This window comes from Chiloscyllium plagiosum, unplaced genomic scaffold (assembly GCF_037043375.1).
Source record: "Chiloscyllium plagiosum isolate Xiang-an unplaced genomic scaffold, Cpla_swu_hap1 HiC_scaffold_15, whole genome shotgun sequence".
Taxonomy (NCBI): domain Eukaryota; kingdom Metazoa; phylum Chordata; class Chondrichthyes; order Orectolobiformes; family Hemiscylliidae; genus Chiloscyllium; species Chiloscyllium plagiosum.
This window is the reverse complement of record NW_028270153.1, coordinates 34,023,068-34,046,190: the sequence shown is the minus strand read 5'-3', so window position 1 is coordinate 34,046,190 and position 23,123 is coordinate 34,023,068. Positions and strand designations below refer to the sequence as shown.

The 23,123-nt window shown below is 40.5% G+C and overlaps 1 long non-coding RNA gene across 2 annotated transcripts in view; it reads left to right on the top strand.

Annotated features, from left to right (window-relative positions):
* The window catches only part of LOC148147640 (uncharacterized), a 45,011-nt gene extending 23,825 nt beyond the window's left edge, over positions 1-21,186 (top strand). For both annotated transcript variants that reach the window (XR_015759570.1, XR_015759569.1), the window contains 2 exons: positions 18,361-18,548; positions 20,696-21,186. This is a non-coding gene — a long non-coding RNA (uncharacterized LOC148147640). The remainder of the gene's footprint in view (positions 1-18,360; positions 18,549-20,695) is intronic.
* Positions 21,187-23,123: the final 1,937 nt, after the last annotated feature.

Genomic DNA, 23,123 nt, shown 5'->3' with positions numbered 1-23,123 from the left:
CCACTTAAGCTTATTGGCATCCTTCCAGTTTAAATAGCTGCAATAAATCACTAGAATATTTTATGTAAAAACTGTTCGGTATTTTGATTCACTTATATAACAATGGGAATAGATAATACGCTGATGTTGAGGCTCATGATTCGGTTGTCATAGCTAACAGTGAAAAACAAAGATTTTACTTGAATCACAAGAGATTGGGGAAAAAGTGACAGATATTTAATAGGTTCAGTCTTCAAAATAATACCATAATCATCCGTGAAAGTTGAGTACTTCACTTACTTCCTGCAGCATCAATTGTGTTACCATCAGACTTCCTGGTATCCTTCAGATATCTACAACTCATTCTTTTCTGTTTGCATTGATGTGAAATTATCACAATTAGCAAGATTGTGCTGGCTGCTTTGTGCAATGCATCTCTGCATTTCTGATATTGGAGTATTCCTTTAACCATCCTAATATTTGTCCAGTTATTAGCTGTTTTTTTACATGTACCATTGCTGCACTATTCTTTAACACGGATAGACATCTCAATATGGAATATGAGACTAGTGTGCTTACTTGTTCCTTAGTCATCCTTGTTAAATATGTGAAGATAGAGATTATCTAGATAGCGAGCATTCATTAGGTGAGTACTTGAGCATATATAGACACTAAAGGCCTCGGTAGCTGTCAATACAACAAACCTTGAAGTCTTTATTTAGCCTACAGAATTGCAAAGATGCATTTTAATTCTGCTAATAACATTTAAGTGTCAGGAGGCTTCCAGTGTGCTTCTGCATCTAGGTTTCTCTGTCCAATGGTTTGCCTAATCATGCAAAGTGCTTTGGCCATAATGAGAATTAAATCCCGTGGTGTTAATGTTAACCTGATCGATATGCCAACTGTCTAGCCAACTGAGCTAACTGGTACCTCTCCAGAATACAAGGAAACACAATTGTCATTTTTTTAATGCTAAGAAAGAACTTAGTGTGGAACATGCGTTTTGATATGTGGGATACACTAACAGGTGTTCTAAGACTGTCTTTATGCTAACAGATTCAAATCCTCACTGCAGCATTTAAAAGCATTTCAATGACATACTCTTAAGGCACATAATCAAAAACAATGGTCTGGACAGTGTTTTGCCATGTTCTGAATATAGCTATTTGTAAAGCCAAAAATAACCCAAACTATGATGATTACCATAATCTGTTAATAATTATTATGTATAACCATAAAACAAATATACATAAACAAATTGAGCACTCTAACAATACTGTGAAATAGATATACACCAGGGAACCTATTGATGTTGTCAAGCTGCATATATTTCATTGTTTCACTGACAAATAGACATGATCTATATCGGGCCACTGTGGAGCTTTTAACTAGCCTTCTGATTTAATTTATAAAATAAATATAGATAGGAAATGTCTGGTGTAGCAGCATGCAATCACAGCTTTCTTGTTTCCTTCTCTGTCATGGGTAAAATAATTATCAGTCTGCAAGCAGAAGCAGCCTGACTACCTGTCTGCCAATCTGACAGTTAATGGATGGGAGCTCCTTGACTGTCACATAAGATTATCTGCCACTCTTTGAAGTGAGGTCTTACTGATCCTCAAATAGACCACTAGATGGGGCTCCTATCACTGACTTATCTATGCCAATACATTGTTGTGGTTCTGTTCGCCGAACTGGGAATTTGTGTTGCAGACGTTTCGTCCCCTGTCTAGGTGACATCCTCAGTGCTTGGGAGCCTCCTGTGAAGCGCTTCTGTGATCTTTCCTCCGGCATTTATAGTGGTTTGAATCTGCCGCTTCCGGTTGTCAGTTCCAGCTGTCCACTGCAGTGGCCAGTATATTGGGACCAGGTCGATGTGCTTGTTGATTGAATCAGTGGATGAGTGCCATGCCTCTAGGAAATCCCTGGCTGTTCTCTGTTTGGCTTGTCCTATAATAGTAGTGTTGTCCCAGTCAAACTCATGTTACTTGTCATGTTGCTATGCCAATACATTTCATAGAATCAAAGAATAAGAGAAAGTGAGTACTGTAGTTGCTGGAGAGTCGGAGTTGATAAACCGTGGCACTGGAGAAGGAAGGTCAGGCAGCATCTGAGGAGCAAGGGAGTCGACGTTTGGGGCATAACCCTTCCTGAAGAACCTGTCGGACCGACCACTCTCAGATACGGAAAAAGCCCTCCTAGTATGAGGGACACAGACAAAAAGGACTTCCTCGCAGCACTGGATTCAACTCTGAAAAACAACAGACTTACTGTAGAAATCCAGCAGGCCATCAGGCAGACAGTAGCACCAACACTAACCAGAAAGAAAGAAGGGAACACCCTCAACATACAGGAAAGGAAAGCCCTGGAAGTACTTAGAAAAGACAGAAATATTGTAATCCCACCAGCAGACAAAGGGTGCATGACTGTCACCCTGAACAGAACACAATATATTGAAAAAGCAAACTCCAACCCGCAGATACCGACACCTACCAACTGGTGGCGATGGACCCAACTCCACAGCTAGAAAACTGTATTATAGCATCCCCTGAGGAAACTTCACAAGACAGGTAAAATTAACAAAACAGACCTCCAAAGAATGAAACCTGAAGGATCCAACGCACCCTGTTTTGACAGATTACCGAAGGAACACAAACCAAGGGCCCTCATCAGACCCATAGTCTCACTTCCTGGCACATCAACATCCAGATTAGCAAAGGGACTTCAACGCAAACTGAAATACCTAGTGGAAGAGTCAAGCCACTCCATCCATTCCTGCCAGGAATTCCTTAACATCATCAAAAACACCAAGGTAGAGGATGGCGAGGTCATAGTTTCCTTCGGCATGACGGTCTATTCACATGAATAAACATCACCCTGGCCAAAAAAACACTGGCCTCACTGCTAGACAAACCAAAGACAGAAACACCTGACAGCACCAACTCCATCAGCAAGGATAGCATCCTCAAACTAGTAGATCTGTGCCTCACAACCCATTTCACCTTCAACGGCAAGACCTACAAATAAATCAATGGGACTCTCATGGGCTCACCAATATCAGAATTCTTGGCAGAAGCAGTTATGCAGAGGTTGGAACGATCAACCCTCCCCATGATCCAGCCCAAGCTTTGGATCTGCTATGTGGACGACACCTTTGTCATCACAAAATGGAACAAGTTAGAAGAAACCCACAAACAGATAAACAACATCCTTACTGGTATAAAGTCCACCAAAGAGGAAGAGAACAACAACAGACTCCCTTTCTTTGATGTCACAGAAGAATGAAAAGCCAATGGAGAGGTGCAGGCCAGCGTCTACAGGAAAGCGACAAACACAGACCAGATACTCAGCTATAGGAGCAATCATCCCAACACCCACAAACGGAGCTGAATCAGGACATTTTTTAAATGAGCCACAACATAATGCAACACCCAGGAACTATGGGATGTCGAAGAAAAACACTTTCTACAAAGTAACAGATACCCGATAAGCACAGTCCGCAAATTCTTACACAACAAACCTAAACATTCTATTAGTTTTAAAATAGTGATGGAAAAGGATAGACTAGATCTAAAAGTTGAAGTTCTAAATTGGAGAAGGCAAAATTTGATGGTGTAAGGCAAGAACTTTCAAAAGCTGACTGGGGGCAGATGTTCGCAGGTAAAGGGACGGTAGGAAAATGGGAGTCTTCAGAAATGAGATAACGAGACAAAAGACCGTATATTCCAGTTAGGGTGAAAGGAAAGACTGGTAGTTGTAGGGAATGCTGGATGACTAGAGGAATTGAGAGTTTGGTTAAAAAAAAGAAGGAAGCATATGTCAGGTATAGACAGGAGAGGTCGAGTGAATCCTTAGAGTATAAAGGCAGTAAGAGTATACTTAAGAAGGGAATCAGGAGGGCAAAATGGGGATTGAGATAGCTTTGGCAAATCGGGTTAAGGAGAATCCAAAGGATTTTTCCAACTACATTAAGGACAAAAGGGTAACTAGGGAGAGAATAGGACCCCTCAAAGATCAGCAAGACGGCCTTTGTGTGGAGCCGCAGGAGATAAGGGAGATTCTAAACAAGTATTTGGCCATCAGTGTTTACTATGGAAAAGGACATGGAAGATGTAGAATGTAGGGAAATAGATGGTGACATCTTGAAAAATGTCCGTATTACAGAGGAGGAAGTGCTGGATGTCTTGAAACACATAAGTGTAAAAATCCCCAGAATTTGATCAAGTGTACCTGAGAACTCTGTGGGAAGCTAGGGAAGTGATTACTGGGCTGAGATACTTGTGTCATCGATAGTCACAGGTGAGGTGCTGGAAGACTGGAGGTTGGCTAACGTGGTGCCACTGTTTAAGAAATGTGGTAATGACAAGCCAGGGAACTGCAGACCGGTGAGCCTGATGTTGGTGGTGGGCAAGTTGGTGGAGGGAAACCTGAGGGACAGGATGTACATGTATTTGGAAAGGCAAGGACTGATTAGGGATAGTCAACATGGTTTTGTGTGTGGGAAATCATATCTCTCAAACTTGATTGAGTTTCTTGAAGAAGTAACAAAGAGGATTGATGAGGCAGAGCGGTGGATGTGCTCTATATGGACTTAAGTAAGGCATTCAACAAGGTTCCTCATGGGAGACTGTTTGGCAAGGTTAGATCTCGTGGAATACAGGGAGAACTAGCCATTTGGATTCAGAACTGGTTCGAAGGTAGAAGACAGAGGATGGTGGTGGAGGGTTGCTTTTCAGACTGGAGGCCTGTGACCAGTGGAGTGCCACAAGGATTGGTGCTGGGTGCACTACTTTTTTATATAAATGATTTGGAGTGAGCATGAGAGGTATAGTTAGTAAGTTTGCAGATGACACTAAAGTTGGAGGTATAACGGATAGCGAAGAAGATTATATCAGATTACAACGGGATCTTGGTCAGATGGGCCAATGGGCTGAGGAGTGGCAGATAGAATTTAATTTAGATAAATGTGAGGTGCTGCATTTTGGGAAAACAAATCTTAGCAGGACTTCTACACTTAATGGTAAGGTCCTAGGGAGGGGTTGGTGACAATTCGCCACGGCAGATTCGCCGCCGATGATTAGCCACGGCCACTTCTCTTCCAGCGTTTCTCCACTGGGGGTCGTTTGACCTCTGGAGACTATTCGCCACTGGAAAACATATATATGTACTGATTGTTTTCCCTTCCGCCTGTTCTTTCATACTTCTCAATCCCTTTACTTATACAACTACATACTACATATTGATTTAAAAAAAAGGTAAAATAAATGTCATTTTATTGGTTTATATATAAAAATGAGTTACAAACTTTAACCAGAAAAAGGAAATATATTTTAAAAATCTTTATAATGGCAGTAAAATCTCATATTAACATTAAACAACGAAATTTTAGTTCATTTGATAGTTATGCGCTATTTATTTATAAAGATAAAAGCCAAAGCAATTATCATATTTGCTTTTAAAGCATAATCAGGATCGGTGTTGTATTGACGAGTTGCTCCAACTGCAGCAATATGTCTATGCATACTTTGTGTCAACTGAAAGAAACAGCCCCTAATTCTAACTTCAGGAAAACATTCTCTCATAGCACTGATAGCTGCCTGCTCAAAGTCACAATGGATATACTGTGGTCTGGGATTAGCTACCAAGGACTTCACCATTTCAAATATGCATACATACGTTGAACGCTGCTTATTTGTTAGAAGTATATACACTGTTGAATGGTCAAAGAAGTAATCGTATAATCATGTTTGGTAGGGAATCTTGGATACATCATTTAGCAGAATCGACGTGGTTTGCGGATGGTACATTCAACATAGCCCCTATTTTATTCTCTCAGGTATATTGTATTTTAACAAAAAGACTTGATGGGGTTCATCCAATATTGTATATACTAATATTTGCGGTATTTGCAGTGGCGAATCATCTTCAGTGGCTAAGCGTCCGCGGTGGTCAAAGGGCAGTGGCTAATTGGCGGCGGCGAATCTGCTGTGGTGAATGGTCCCATCCCGCCTAGGGAGTGTTGCTGAACAAAGAGAACTTGGAGTGCAGGTTCATAGCTCCTTGAAAGTAGATTCGCAGGTAGACATGATAGTGAAGAAGGTGTTTGGTATGCTTTTCTTTACTGATCAGAGTATTGTGTACAGGAGTTGAGAGGTCATGTTGCGGCTATACAGGACATTGTTTAGGAATATTGGAATATTGCGTGCATGCCTGGTCTCCTTCCTATCGGTAGGATGTTGTGAAACCTGAAAGAGTTCAGAAAAGATTTACAAGAATGTTGCCAGGGTTGGAGGATTTGAGCTATAGGGAGAAGTTGAATAGGCTGGGGCTGTTTTCCCTGGAACAGCAGAGGCTGAGGGGTGACCTTATAGGAGTTTATAAAATCATGCAGAGCATGGATAAGGTAAATAGACAAGGTCTTTTCCCTGGAGTGGGAGAGTCCAGAACTGGAGGGCATAGGTTTAGGGTGAGAGGGAAAAGATATAAAAGAGACCTAAAGGGCAACCTTTTTCACACAGAGGGTGGTGCGTGTGTGGAATGAGCTGCCAGAGGAAATGGTGGAGGCTCATACAATTGCAACAGTTAAAAGGCATCTGGATGGGTATATGAACAGGAAGGGTTTGGAGGGATATGGGCCCAGTGCTGGCAGGTGGGACTAGATTAGGGTGGGATATCTGGTCAGGATAGACAAGTTGGACTAAAGGGTCTGTTTCCGTGCCATACATGTCTATGATTCTATGACTCTATCAGAAGACACAACATATCCAGAGACCCTAGCCGCACTACCATACATTAAAGATGTCTCGGATGACGACCAGACTACTCTGGTCCCTTGGCATCATGGTAGCCCACAAACGTAACACACTGAAACAGCTCTTGTTGAATCTAAATGATCCTGTACCAGTAACCAGCAGAATAAACGTCATATACAAAATACCCTGCAAGGACTGCAACGAACATTACATCGGACAGACTGGCAGGAAACTAGCCACCAGGATACACGAACACTAACTCACCACCAACTATCGCTAGTATCCTTACACACAGACAACAAGGGACACCAGTTCGGCTGGAACAACACATCCATCCTGGGACAGACTAAACAAAGACACGCAGTTGAATTCCTAGAGGCCTGGTATTCAAACCAGAACTCTATCAACAAACACATCGATTTGGACTCCATTTACCCCCCTTTCAGGAAAAGAACCTGAAGTGATATCACCCACCACAGCATACCAAGACACACAAATAGAAAGTGGGACAGTACACCAATGCTTCAACGGAGGCTGACTGATGATGTCACCTAGCATGGTGATGAAAGGTATGAGAACAAATCATGCAGCTCAGCGAGCAAACTTACAACTTGAGCTACAAATCTTCACAAAAATCACAATCAATTATAGCATATATTACCTTTTTCCTTTTAAAACTGGTCTAAATGTTTGAACTTTTCATTTCATAATGTTTGTTCTGGTGATAGTGGATTTTGTTCTTTTCAGGATAAAAGAATATGTAGAAGTATTTACTTTTTAATGAGTAGATGTGTAGTGGGTTAGACACTGGTCTTTTATCTCTGGGTTTAAGTTGAATGCAGACTGACAGGATTCATGTTTTATTTATCTGCTAACTGTAATGTTTCTGAGCAAAATGAATTGATGGAGGCTGAATCCAGTTCTCAGCAGGCGGAGGTCTACAGTTTAAAATTCCCTAATTTCAGTTCTGCTCAGCAAAGTTGCATGATATGAAAACATAAGAAATAGGAGCAGATGTAGACCATTCAGATCTTTGAAACTGTTCCACATTCATTGAGATCATGTGAGGAATTATAGCATTTTGCATTTTTTTGTAGCGTTAGGCACTCTTCTGAGTTTGAACTAAGGGATATTGCTGGATTAAAGCACAATAAATCCAGTGCATCTTTTTAGACTAGGTGAAGATTGGCAAAAGCATAGAAGAGACATCCACTTGCAGCTGGGTGACCTGTCCTGTACAATTACATTGTCTCCGCTCATAATATAATTAAATTAAGGGTAACCTTATGGAGGTTTTTAAAATCCTGGGGAGTATAGATAGGGTGAACAGTAGGTGTCTTTCCCTAGACTTGGAGCTTTCAAGACTAGGGGACATATTTTCAAAATGAGAGGAGAATGATTTAAAAATGATATGAGGGGGCAACCATTTTACAGAGTGGTTCATATGTGGAATGAACTTCCAGAGGAAGCAGTGGACATGGGTACAGTTACAACATTTAAAAGAATTTCCGTAAGTACACAAGAAAGAAATGTTTGGAAGGATATGGGCTAAGTGCAGGCAGTTGGGACTAGTTTAGTTTGAGATTATGGTTAGCATGGACTGATGTATTTCTGTGCTGTACGATTCTATGATTGAGTGGGTAAAATTCCCAATTATAGATGCAGGTGGGCAGGAGGTTCTGTTCCCCGCTGGATCTTCCAGGCTCCGATCTGTGGGCACCACATTCATTAGCCATCCATCAGCACTTAAATCTCTGCAACTCATGACCTTCATTACTCATCACTCCAAATCCGCCTCCGCCACCCCCCCCTCCCCCCGGAGATCTCAAACCAGAAGAAAAAAGATGCCTCCCTGAAGCTTCTGAAGGCTGTCCAGGAAAGAAGGAAAGTTCTTTTCCCAATGAGTGTTAAGAAGAGGCTATCTCACCTAATGAAGGCAACCTGGACACAGATGGCTGTGGAGGTCAGTGCCAATGGGCAGCTTAACAGAACCTGGCTCAAGTGCTGCAAGGATAAATTACATGTTGCGTCCTGTAGGGATGATCCACTGTCCAGACAATACTTCATACTCCTATCAGTGTGAGTTAGCAGAGTAGGGTTGTCACTGTAGAGGACATTCACACATAAGATTAGATGTTAGGCATCTCCATCCGATGCCTTGTGCGAAATCAGTGTCAGTCACTTCATTGCAGCTGCAATACAGCAAAATGGTACTGTGTCTCACACATTGGCAGATTTCTCACATTAGGAATACACACACTGTCAGGTCACTGACCTTTCATCATAAGTAGAAAAATGTACACATCTGATAGCTTTTATGGCCAAAGGCTTGCATGGAATAAACACACAACCAGAAAAAAAAAGGCCTTTTATATTGAATCCCATTTTGAAGTCAGCTCTGTATGCCTGCCCTAGTCAGGTTTGCTGGCGTCAAGCCATGCCATTGTCTCACTTGGTTGGCCTGATAAGGTTTTATACTTACTGTTAAAAGCTTTCAGTATTAACAAACCAGACTGTAGACCACTGAGATTTCTCGTGAGCTGATCAACATGGACAGATTCATTCTCATCACCATAAGCATTTTTGCAAAGAAACAGCTTTACCGAAGGAGCCAAATTAGTGAAGATATTTGTACTCACCAGAGTTTGAACAAAAATGAGTATGCAGCTAGGCCCATGCCTAATGTATATAATTAGGTGTGTGAATGGACAACATTCCCATTTTCACCTCCCAAAATTGTGCCATGCATGTAATTCTAGAAAACTATGAATGTATTTTTTAATTCTCTGACAAGATATAGATGTTACTGGCTGGGCCAATATTTATTGCCCATCACTAGTTGCCCTTAAGAAGGTTGTAGTGTGCTGCCTTCATCAACCACTGCAATCCATTTCGTGAAGGTGCCACCCACAAAGCCATTAGGGAGAAGTTCCAAGATTTTGACCCAGCAACACAATGAACGACAATATATTTCCAAGTCAAGATAATGAGTGGCTTAGAGGGAAGCTTATAGGTGATGGTGTATCTACGTACTCGCTTCCTTTATTCATCTAGATAGAATTTTTAAAAATTAGTTTGGTGAAAGCTATCAAAGGAACTTTGATTAGGTTCTGTATTGTAATGTTGCAGGTGGCTGTTGTTGGAGCTGTACTCATCAGTCATGTGGGAAGTATTTCATAATACTTGTGCCTTTAAGGTGCTGTATGGGCTTTGGGGAGTCAGGAGATAAAGTACTCGCTGCAGAATTGCTTGTCTCTGACCATTGTCAGGTAGATGTCAGTGTTGTAACTATGCTAGAATAGGTTGACTAAGGACGCTGCAAGTTCTGGAGACAAGTTACATAACTATTGCCAGCTTTGTCAGAGCACAGAGGCTTTACAGGATCCAGCACCTCTCGCTTTTCTTGATATCGCATGGAGTAAATAAAGTGCATCTGTGACACTGGTAATCTCTGGAGGAGGCTATGGATTATCCATTCTGCACTTTTGGCTGAAGTTTGTTGTAAATGCTTCAGGCTTTTTTGTACATTAATGTGCTGGGCTCTCCTATTGTTGAAGATGGGTAGGTTTGTGAAGTTTCCTACTCCAATGAGTTTATTGTCCACCATCAGAATGGTTCCCGCCAATTGCAGACAGGAAATAAGGCATGCTTGAAAGTGTCTGAGAATTTAATAGCAGATGTTAACCAATTTTCAGAAGTTTTCCTTGTGCTCAGTTAAGTTCCCCGCCTGCCCAGAGAGCTCTGGCCTGGCCTAGAAAATTCTGCCCTAAGTGTCCATCACTAGGAATGATTGATACTGATACAGTTTGGTTGAATTATTTCCAACATTACCTTTTTCACATTACTGTTCATGAATTCAGCAAACAAAAATCACTTCAGAATGTGAAGTTTTTTTTGCCAAGTTGAATGCTTATCGTCTTTTGGTGCATTACTTCATTGTTTGCTCTGTTGGCCAACTTCAAAATATTGCTCGTATCTTGGGAGTTTTAACGGTAGCAACCAATACTAATTTACCAATAAGCCAGTCTTTACCTTTGATATTTTGGCCCTCAAAATTTAATCAACTCTACTCAAACCGAGAATTTCCCTTTATTTCCTAACGTCCTTGTCGGATAGTGTCAGCATCATTATTATGTATAATTTAATATACATTTTGAGTGTAAACTGTACACTACTACTTCATAAATTATGAATGAATATACAAACAAGGCAAGGGCCTCTGACCCATCCAGCCTTTTCTACACTATTGTGGATACCGTTTGTATCATAATGCTTACTCTTCACCCTAGCCCAGCCAAAGCCATGCCATCTCTTGGAAGATGCAATAACTGATGAGAATGTAGTTACAGACGGATTGTCACTTCTTTCACAACTAGAAATTAGATGCAGGCTCCTACATTTGAAAATATGTTCATTTTGAGCTGCCAAGAATCAGCTCTCTCCTTTATATAACCACCTGAAATGCTGGTATCTACCTTCATTAATGATCTTGAAGCCCCGATCAACCAATGCCAATATAAATACACTACAGAGAATAGAATGATATGGAGATAGGTTGGAATGGGATAATTAGATTGGGATGACACTGGTATGTGAAGTGTGAATGTTGACATTAACTAGTGGATTGAATGATGCACTTCTCTCCAGTAGATTATTTGCGGTTCTATGGTTATCTTTAAAGTGATGTAGTTGGGTGAAATTCCGTCAAACTAAGTGACGAGGACAGTGCGGTAGATGTAATATATATGGATCTCTGTAAGACCTTTGATAAGGTTCCACATGATAGGCTGCTCTGGAAGGATAGATCACTTGGAATCCAGGGTGAGATGACAAATTGGATACAATATTAGCTTGATGGTAGGAAGCAGAGGGTAATAGTGCAAGGGTGCTTGTCAGATTGGAGTCCTGTGACTAGTGAAGTGCCGAGGGGTCAGTGCTGGGCCCATTACTGTTTATTATCTGCATCAATGATTTGGATGAGAACGTACAAGGCATGATTAGTAAGTTTGCTGATGACACTAAAATAGGCAGTTTCATGGATGGTGAAGAAATTTATCAGAAATTGCAGCAGGACTTTGATCAACTGGAGAAGTGGGCTCAGAAATGACAACTGGTGTTTAATATAAATAAGTGTGGAGTCTTGCACTTTGGAAAGTCAAATCAAGATATGAATTCCATGATGATTGGTAGGGTCTTAAGGAGTGTAGTGAAACAGTGGGATCTTGGAGTTCAGGTTCACAGTTCTCTGAAAGTGGAGTGAGTGAGGTCTGCAGATGCTGCAGATCAGAGCTGAAAATGTGTTGCTGGAAAAGCTTATGCCCAGAAGGGCTTATGCCCGAAACGTCGATTCTCCTGTTCCCTGGATGCTGCCTGACCTGCTGCGCTTTTCCAGCAACACATTTTCAGCTCTGAAAGTGGAGTCACAGGTAGGTAGGGCAGTGGCGAAGGTTTTTAGCACATTGGCCTTCGTCAGTCAGGGCATTGAGTTGATAAGTTATGTTGCGGTTATGCAGCATGTTGGTGAGACCGCACTTGGAGTATTGTGTTCAGTTTTGGTCACCTTGTTAAAGGAAGGAGTTTATTAAACTGGAAAGAGTGCAGAAGAAATTTACAAGATGTTGCCTGGACTCAATAGTCTGAGTTATTAGGAGAGGTTGGACAAGCTAGGACTTCTTTCTTTTAGAGCATAGGAGACTGAGGGGGGACGTTATAGAGCTGTATAAGATTGAGTTCACACCCATGCAGACCCTCCATCATACACAAGCTGTCTCTCATATGCACACTCATGCACGAACACGCACCTTTTCACACATTCCCCATCACACTTAACCAAGCTTACACACACAAATACACATGCACACTCTATCATGTGCACTCACACCAACGCGCACACTCAATCTGTCACTCCTACATGTGCACATATATAAGTTTATGGGGTGAATTTGTTTTTGCATGATTACATTTTATTTTGCTCAATGACTCCATGAATCCTTGTAAAACAGTACAAAGGGTTTGTAGTCTGACATAACATTAGGACACAAACAGCCTTCACATCTATTGTTTAAAAAGCTGAACTATCTTGTGAATGTAATTTGAAAGAAGGTCTGGGATTTACATATCAAAGAACAGAAACCAGCATATCCCATTCTAAAAAGTGAAAGTTTTAATCTAAGATTGTTTACTGTATCACATCTCCATCACACTGGACTCCTTTGGCTAAAAATTCTATGAGTATGATCTTAACCTTCACAACCACCTGGTGAAGGAGTGGCGCTCTAAAAGCTAGTGCTTCCGAATAAACCTGTTGAACTATAGCCTGGTATTGTGATTTTTAACTTTGTTCACTCCAGTCCAACACCGGCACCTCCAAGTCATGAAGATCATGAGAGGCTTGAATAAGATGAATGCACTCAGTCTTTTTTCCCAAGGTTGGGGAATCGAGAACTAGAGGGCATCAGTTTAGGGTTAGAGAGAAAAGAATAAAAGGGAACCTGAGGGGCAACTCTTTTACACAGAAGATGGTACGCATTTGGAAAGAGCTGCCAGCGGAAGTGGTTGAGGCAGGTGCATTAACAACATTTAAAAGGGATTTGGACAAATAAATGGATAGGAAAGAATTAGAAGGATATGGGCCAAGTGCAGGGAAATGGGGTTAACGTAGTTGGATATTTTGGTCGGCATGGACCAGTTTGGGCTAAAGGGCCTGTGTCCAAGCTGTAGGATTCTATGACACTATAGCTGTCTGATAAAAAGTAAATTCAAGACGTTACAAATTAAACTAAAATGGATCAATTTGCATTTACATTTAATTAATGTACAATTTGAACAATGATGTAGAGGTACTGGTGTTGGACTGGGGTCAACAAGGTCAGAAGTCACATAAAACCCCTTGTGGGCGGCACGGTGGCACAGTGGTTAGCACTGCTGCCTCACAGCGCCAGAGACCCGGGTTCAATTCCCGACTCAGGCGACTGACTGTGTGGAGTTTGCACGTTCTCCCCGTGTCTGCGTGGGTTTCCTCCGGGTGCTCCGGTTTCCTCCCACAATCCAAAAAAAAAATGTGCGGGTCAGGTGAATTGGCCATGCTAAATTGCCCGTAGTGTTAGGTTAAAGGGGTAAAAGTAGGGGTATGGGTGGGTTGCGCTTTGGCGGGTCGGTGTGGACTTGTTGGGCCGAAGGGCCTGTTTCCACACTGTAAGTAATCTAATCTAATCTAAAAACCAGGTTACAGTCCAAAAGGTTTACTTGAAATCACAAGCTTCTGTAGCACAGCTCCTTTGTCAGGTGAAATGGATTGAAGCACACAGGCACAAAATTTATAGGCAGAGAGATCAAAAGGTCGTACAAATGTTTAACGATGCTGCTCCTTTGACAAGGTTAGGTTGTCCATGGGTTTTTTCAGTGGGGTCATAATGACAGAGGTTCCATTTTGTCTGTGTTTATCTATTTGAAGAAGCTTTTACATTTTTTTAAAATACTTGTACAATGAAAGGGGAGTGTCTAGTTCTCCCAGCTGAGCTTTTCTCTGGTTTGGTTTGGTGTGGTTTGGTTTTAGCAAGCAGTCAGTTTTTTGAGGTTGCTGGTCAAAGAAAAAGCTACCTGGAATAAGGTGTACCATGTTGAATCTCTCTGCCATTTCTCTCACCTGTAAGACTCTGTGGTTGATCTTACCTTTTTTGCCAATGAGTGTTTATGAGGATTGTTGCAGGAATTTGGAACAGTATCATTAAGTTGGGATAATCTGTTGGGTTTTTGGAAAGGTTAAGATATTCTATATTCTATTCTCTTTTGTTTGTGTTTCATTTGGCAATCTTGCAAATAAATTCTGTTTGGTTGAAAACTAGATGGTTTGGCCAGCTGCATCACTCTTGGAATATCCTCTGTACGCCTGCTTAAAACAACGAGCAAAGTTCGGGTCTGGGCTACTTCCTTGAAATGTTTTGAAGGGGTCTGACCTGGTCCATTACAGATTGGGGGCTCTTTGTGGGATTTGTTCTATAGTTCAAAATTGGGTTTAGGGTTACTGGACTCGAAGGCAGCGAGTGGTTGGAGTCAGTGTCTTTATTCTTGGTGTTGATTTTGGTTGGGTTTAACAGTGCTTGGATAGTTTCCTGGGAGTGGAAGAAGTGACTTTGGGGACATTACAAAAAGTGAATAAGGCAAAGCTGCTGGAATTAGCAGACAAGCTGGAGTTGGAGCTGCTCCTTCCGTGAGGAAAGGAGAGACAATTACAGCAAAAGCTCAGCATTTAAATTTGCTGGAAACACCATCAGAATCTTTGAAAATGAAACAGCTTGAGTTAGTGGCAAATGAAAAGGAAATGACAACAGAAATGAAACTGTTTGAATTACAATTAAAAGAGAAAAAAAATCGCTTTAGCAGAACAAAAGCGAGAGAGAAAGAGTGTGAGGATGAGCAAACTCATGGCAGCCAAAGACCTGGTGAGAATGTGTTTAAATATATTCAAACATTGCCTTAGTTTAAAGTGAAGGATGTGGAAGCATCCATTTGAAAAGATGGCTAAACAAATGCAGTGGCCAGTGACTGTGTGGATTTTGTTGATCCAAACAAAACCTGTAGGTGGAGCTAGTGAGGTATTCACATTACTATCTGGGTATCTGGGATGTACGAGGAGGTGAAGAAAGCTATTTTACATAAACATGAGCTTGTGCCAGAAGCATACAGACAGCATTTCAGGAATCTGAGGAGGGATCCTAGTCAAATCGACATTGAGTTTAAAAAAATCAAACAAAGTAATTTTGATAAGTGGATAAGGGCACTAAAAATAGAGCAAACCTCTGATGCTCTTCAAGAGATGATTATTTTGGAGGGGCTCAAAAATTCACTTCCTGTGGAAGAGTAGAGAGTTAAAACAGCAACATTAGCAGCTGAGATGGCTGATGACCATGAGTAGGTTCATTTAATTGAAGTTTGACTTCCAACATCAGTTTCAATCGGTGATGGATAGAAATTGGGGAAGAAAGGAATCCTCATATGGGAAGGGAAAGGTAGATCTCGGTGAAGATCATAAGAATAACTTATCACAGGGTTAAAAAGAAACACTTAAAGGGGAAAGGGGACTTAAAAAGCTCCAGTGTTTTCACTGAAATAAAATAGGCCCCATGAAATCACAGTGTTGGTGGGTTAGGAAAAAGATTGGGAAGCCAGGTATAGGAAAACAGGATAAGCCAGAGAATTTTGTTGAAGTGGTATGAAAGCACAGTGGAGGCTAAAAAGCTGCACCAGAATCTGGTCAGAGGTTGGTTAAGGAGGAAGTGCCAGATCTTCTTAAACCATATACTTCCGAAGGTAAAGTTTACTCACATAGGCCAGGAGCAGCAGGTAAAGAGGTTACAATATTACGAGATACAGATCCTCTCAATCTTTGATGTTGAAAGATAAGGAGATATGTACCTCTGAAGGGCTATTGCCAGAAAAGATGCTAGTAACAGGAATTCAAGGTGAGACAAGAAGTGCTCAATTATGTAGAGTGAGGTTAGAATGTCCAGTGAAGAGGGGAGAAGTCATGGTCGGAGTACTGCACAAACACTCAGCTCCAGGAATAGAAATTTTCCTTGCTAACAATATAGCTCATTCACAGGTAGGAGTGCTGCCTACTGTGGTTGAAAAGCCAGTGGAAACAGAACTATTAAAAGACGCATATCCTGGGAGTTTTCCTGACTGTGTGGTAACTAAGTCACCAGTTGAAACAGGAGAGATCAAAGAGTACAGATAAGAAAGTTGAAGAGGAATTAGCAGCGACACTGTTTGGTCAAATGGTTGAGACCAACCAGGAGCAGATAGATGACAAAGCAGACGTCTTTAGTTCAGAAAAATTACAGCAGAAAGATGAGATACTAAACAAATTGTATCAAAAAGCATACTCGAAAGATGTATCCCAGTGTGCTACTATCTTAAAACTGATGTCTTAATGAGGAAATGCAGACCATCACGTATTCAGGCAAATGAGAAATCGGCAGAAGTTCATCAAGTCATATTGTCAGTGGGCTATAGAAAGGAAGTGTTGCAGATGCGCATGAATTACCAATAGGAGGTCATTTTGTGAAAAACACAAGCTAAAATACAAAAACATTTTTACTGGCCTGGACTGCACAAAGATGTAGTTGAATTTTGCCGGACATGTCATACATGTCAGGTAATTGGAAAACCGCAGTCAGTAATTAAACGTGAACCTTTAATACCCAATCCTGCATTTGAGGAACCTTTTCTAAGACTCTTAATTGATTGTGTAGATCTCCTATTTAAAACAAACAGTGGGAATCAGTATTTGTTTATAATAATGGATGTGTCCATAAGATTTCTAGAGGACATTCCATTGTGCAGTATCACAACTAAAAAGATTGTTGAGGAGTTAGTTAAATTTTTCACAAGGTATGGACTACCCACAGAGATACAATCAGATCAAGGGTCAAACTTTACATCAAATTATTCAAGGAAGTTATGGACATCTTAGGAATAAAACAATTCAAATCTACTGCGTACCATCCAGAATCGCAGGGAGCGCTAGAAAGGTGGCATCAGACATTAAAGACCACGTTGAGGGCTTATAGTCAAGACTATACAGATGATTGGGAAAACAGAATTCCATTTGTACTTTTTGAAACCAGAGATGCACCAAATGAATCAATTGAATTCAGTCCATTTGAATTAGTTTTTGGACCTGAAGTGAGAGGACTGCTAAAATCGATTAAGGAGAAATTGTTAAGTCAGAATTCAGAGACCACATATTTGGACTATGTGTCAGATTCTCAGGAACAATTAAATTGAGTGGGGAGTTAGCTAAACAGCATTTAAAAGTATCACAATATACAAAAAAAACAGGAAGCAGACAAGAAATCAAAAATTTTGTTATCGGGATAAGGTGTTAGTATTATTCCAGTGATAGGTGAACCTTTAAAAGCAAGGTTCAGTGGATCTTATCAAGTCAAAAGGAGACTGAGTGAGGTGAACTATTTGTTAATGATTCCAGACAGAAAGAAATGTCACACAGTGTGTCATGTGAATATGTTCAAAAGATATTTTGACAGGGAAGGAAAGCAAAAGGAGACTGTTATTAGTTACAGCAGAAGGAAGAACCAAGTTCAGAGGATTCTGAATTGGACATTTTCAAATTAAATTGGACAAGGAGAAAGTTGTCAGAAATTGGGATAAATTATTGACTTACCTTCCAGAAGAAAATCATGGGTGGCACAGTGGTTAGCACTGCTGTCTCATAGCGCCAGAGACCCCGGTTCAATTCCTGCCTCAGGCAACTGTCTGTGTGGACTTTGCAAATTCTCCCCGTGTCCAAAAATGTGCAGGTTAGGTGAATTGGCCATGCGGAATTGCCCCAAGTATTGGGTGAAGGGGTAAATGTAGAGGAATAGGTCTGGGTGGGTTGCTGTTCGGAGGGTCAGTGTGGACTTGTTGGGCCGAAGGGCGTGTTTCCACACTGTAAGTAATCTAATCTAATCTAAAAAAATGACCTGAAAGAGTTATACTAACACATGGGGAGATCTGTGGAAATAAGCTGGGAAGTACTAACTTAGTTATGCATGACATAGATATAGGAGATGCTGTTCTGATTAAGCAAGATTTTTGTAGGCATAACCCTCTAATGTTGGCACAGGTTCGAAAGAAAATTGAACGCATGCTCCAAAACGACATAAGTGAAGTGAGTTACAGTGACTGGAGCTCGCCCATTGTAATGGAGCAATACCAGATGCTACCCAGTGGTTACGTGTGGACTATTGCAAAGTCAATGCAGTTACAAAGACTGATGCATATCTAATTCTGCGTTGGAAGACTGTTGAAAAGGTGGGACAAGCAATTTATATTTCTAAGTTGGACTTGATCAGTAGGTACTGGCAGGTACCTTTGTCCAAAAGGGTGAAGACAATTTTGGCTTTTGTAATGCCATTTGAAGGGGAGAAAGTGAGGTCTGCAGATGCTGGAGATCAGAGCTGGAAATGTGTTGCTGGAAAAGCGCAGCAGGTCAGGCAGCATCCAGGGAACAGGAGAATCGACGTTTCGGGCATAAGCCCTTCTTCAGGAATGGGGAAAGTTTGTCCAGCAGGCTAAGATAAAAGGTAGGGAGGAGGGACTTGGGGGAGGGGCGTCGGAAATGTGATAGGTGGAAAGAGGTCAAGGTGAGGGTGATAGGTCAGACTGGGGTGGGGGCGGAGAGGTCGGGAAGAAGATCTCAGGTTAGGAAGGCGGTGCTGAATTTGATGGATTTGACTGAGACAGGGTGGGGGGAGGGGAAGTGAGGAAACTGGTGAAATCCGAGTTCATTTGAACTATATCAACTTATGCCATTTCATATGAAAAATGCACCAGCCGCATTTCAGAAACTAACCAGATTACCCAGTTGTGTTGTGCATATCTAGATGACCTGATGACATGGAAGGAACATTTGCAACATTTATTGGAATTGTTCAATCAACTTTGGAGGCAGGCTTGGTGATAAACCTGGTTAAAAGTGAATTTGCCAAAGCCCAAGTCACCTTCCTGGGCCATGTTATTGAACATAGACAAATGGCCCCATGGAATGTAAAAACAAAGATAATTGGGGAATTTCCCATACCATTGACAAAAAGAGCATTACTTCAATTTCTGGGATTGAGTGGATTTTATCAAAAATTCGTACCAAATTTTAGCAGGGTGTGCTCCACTCCTGAATTGCTAAAGAAAGCCAAGAAGTTTCGGTGGACAGTGGACTGTTAGAAGGCATTTGACAGCCTGAAAACTCTGTTAACCACTGTCCCAGTATTAACCACATCTGATTACACAAAGCCATTCAAGGTGGCTATTGATACAAATGACGTGGGTGTCGGTGTTGTGCTCTTACAGGAAGATGACAAAAAAATAGGAAGACTACGAGAAGATAGAAAGACCTATCGGGTATTTGTCCAGGAGATTGAACATTCATCAGCAGAAATATTCGATAGTTGAGAAGGAAACTTTCAGCTTGGTGTTGGCATTACAACATTTCAAAGTATATATTACCAGTTATGTATCTGAGACAATCATATACACTGATCATAACCCATTGAAGTTTGGGGAGAAATTTAAGGAGAAAAATGCCAGACTGTTTAGATGGAGCTTGTTGTTACAGACATTCAGTTTTAAAATCGTGCATGTGGCAGGACGAGAAAACGTGATTGCGGACACAATGTTGAGACTTGAATGAGAAATGGAGACATTTGGTGGCAGGAGTAAAAAAGACTGTAATAGAATTTGGTGTGCATGTTTGCTTGATTATTGTCTGAAATGTGTATATATGTTGTAGTGTACTAATAATGTAAGATTAAGGGGATTTTAAAATGAAACCATCTTTAAATATTGATGGTTCATTTTCTTTTAAGGGGAGAGGTGTGATGATGCTGCTCCTTTAACAAGGTTAGGTTACCCTTGAGGTTTTTTTCAGTGGGGGTTGTGATGACAGAGGCTCCATTTTGTCTGTGTTTATCTACTTGAAGAAGCTTTTAAGTTTAAAAAAAAACACTTGTATAATGAAAAGGGAGCTTTTCTCTGGTTTGGTTTGGATTCCTGATGAAGGGCTTATGCCCGAAATGTCGATCCTCCTGCTCCTCCGATGCTGCCTGACCTGCTGTGCTTTTCCAGCACTATGCTCTCCAGCAACTGCATTCCTCACTGTCTTCTTGCTTGGTTTGCTTTGGTTAGGTTTTAGCAAGCAGTCAGTTTTTTGAGGATGCTGGTCAAAGAAATGGTTACATGGAAGGTGTTCCATATTGAATCTAGCTGTTATCTCTTTCACTTGTAAGACCCTCTGTTTGATTTTACCTTTTTTGCCAACGTGTATTTATGGGGATTGTTGCAGGAATTAAGTTGGGATAATCTGTTGGGTTTTCAGATAGATTAAGATATTCTATATTCTATTCTCTATTGTTTGTGTTTCATTCAGTAATCTTGCAAATAAATTCTGTTTGGTTTAAAACTAGGTGGTCTGGCCAGCTGCGTCACTCCTGGAATATCCGCTGTACACCTGCTTAAAACAACGAGCAAAGTTCGGGTCTGGGCTACTTCCTTGAAATGTTTTGAAGACGTCTAGCCTGGTCCATAACAAATGGTGTGAGTGGAGTATCGGCAGGCTGAATAACAAGTCTTTGCAGGTGATCAAAAGTGTTAGACAGTGTGAGTAAAGTGCCAATGGCTGCATAGCTTCCCTCTACTTCACCTGATGAAGGTGCAGTGCTCCAAAAGCTTGTGATTTCAAATAAACCTGTTGGACTGTAACTTGGTGTTGTGTGACTTCTGACCTAATTCTAACCAAGTACAGCATTACAGATTCCTTGAGGTGCAAATTAGGGAAATGGTAACAGCTTTCAGATATCAAGGCATCAGCAAATTATGAGCATATTTGAACTGAATTTATGTGAACTTGAATATGTTTCTTACTATTGAACAACTTCTCAATAAAAAGAGGTTACTTACCTTATGGGGTTGTCTTCACTCCTTGAATAATGTACACAGTCCACACAAAGCAGGAACAGATTTTACTTTTTTTAGTTTGGGGAAGCCGTCTGCACACTTATGCTGTAGATAACAGCAGTTGTAGGTTCAGCCAAAGTAAAATATGCTCAGGCCAATGATTACTGAGCAAAATTGACCCATTTGCCAGCTAGGTTACTACTATTGCTAAAAACAAGCTGAATAAATATAGAGCCAGTATGGCTAGTTTGTGCCTTGAAATGTTTTAGAGTAATTAAAATTATTGAAACATTATTTTAATTTCTAAAAAGCATTGTGGCTTCCAATGGAGTTGCCAATGTATGTGTTCTTGCCAAATGAATTTTTACTTTCAGGAGTCTTGCCTTATTATCATAGTCCTGCCAACAATATCTGTATGACATATCCTAGATAAATGTAAAATGGACTATATCAGTAACAAGTTCTAAGATGGAGCATCATTGAGAGAAGAATATAAGCTTAATGATCTTGGCAACATCAGAGTACCAAGTTGCATGAATTGAAAGTTCTTGAAAAGCAGAATTTCCCAAATACAAAAATATGTAAACATAATGAATAATGCACATTTACAGGTTAAAAGAAAATTTCAATGACTCCTATTTCAAAAGTACGTTAAACATCAATAATTTAATGCTGATTTTTCCTGATCAGGAGCCAGAAGATTATAAGCATCTACCAATCTATTAATGTCCCTCACCAAACTTTAGGAAAAAAAAAATCCATCGATCTCCACGTCACCTGTTTTATGCAGTTAAATGTCATCTTTTAAACAGATAAGTGCAGTTAGCTATCACTGTGTATGAGCAGAATTATGCACTTTTAATACTTGTTATTATGAAATGGTTATTAATCTCAACATGAGCAAAGTCTGAGAGGAATTTTAAAAGTTGTCAGACAGAAAGTACAGAATACAAAAAAAATGAATATGGTGGCACATATATAAAAATTGTTTAGTCCTGAATACCATCATCAGATCTAAAGCCTTTGACTTTATGGACTTAAAAAGGGACAAAAATATTGACTTAAAACCGCTACAGGGAACACCTGACCATCGAGTTTAGCAACATTTCATGAAAATAATGTGGATTAAAGAAGAGAAAGTTTGAGCTGAAACTGTCATTTTCATTAATGGCAATGAAATCAGCCAGCAAGTCTGAGGAGGCATAAAAAGGCTCTCATCTCCTGTTTTGAATTATGCCTTTAAAAGTAAACGTGTCTCAAGAAGGAAAAAAATTCCTGGTGACAAAACTGATTGAAAAGAAACATCAGGATACTGAGAGCTCAAAGGATACCTACAATAATTGATGGTCCAAGACACCAACCAAACAATCCTGATCTCATCTCAAGGGCACCATATGTATCTTAAAATATACTTTTTTAAAAAAAATTTCCTTTATACTGAACATTATCTCCCTTTAAGATTGTACGTGCGTGTATGAATGAGAGCCCTCATGATTTCACAGAAGCTGTATGCTTGGTATTTTATTTTTCAGTAATAACATTGCTCTTTCACTCAATAAAATCTTATGGCTTCTGATTGTTTCTGGTGAAAATAATTAATTCCAGTCTAATTGGGGAAAGGTACACTGTGTGCTAAAAATCGTGAATTATTCTAACTAATTGAGGTGGTTGAAAAGGGGAGAGACCATTCATCCCACCTCACCTGAAAGTACAAAGTGACAAAATAACAATCCATACAAGTCCCAGATTGTTACCCCATGGAGAACTGACCAAATAGAACCTTCTAGGATAGACCATTCCAAAATCCAATACCTATTTGAGTGAAAATATTACTCCTTCCCCCAAGTCCTAATACCAGTCTCTTATTCTACATTCATGAGCTAAGGATTTCTGATGAAGGGCTTTTGCCCGAAATGCTGATTTTCCTGCTCCTTGGAG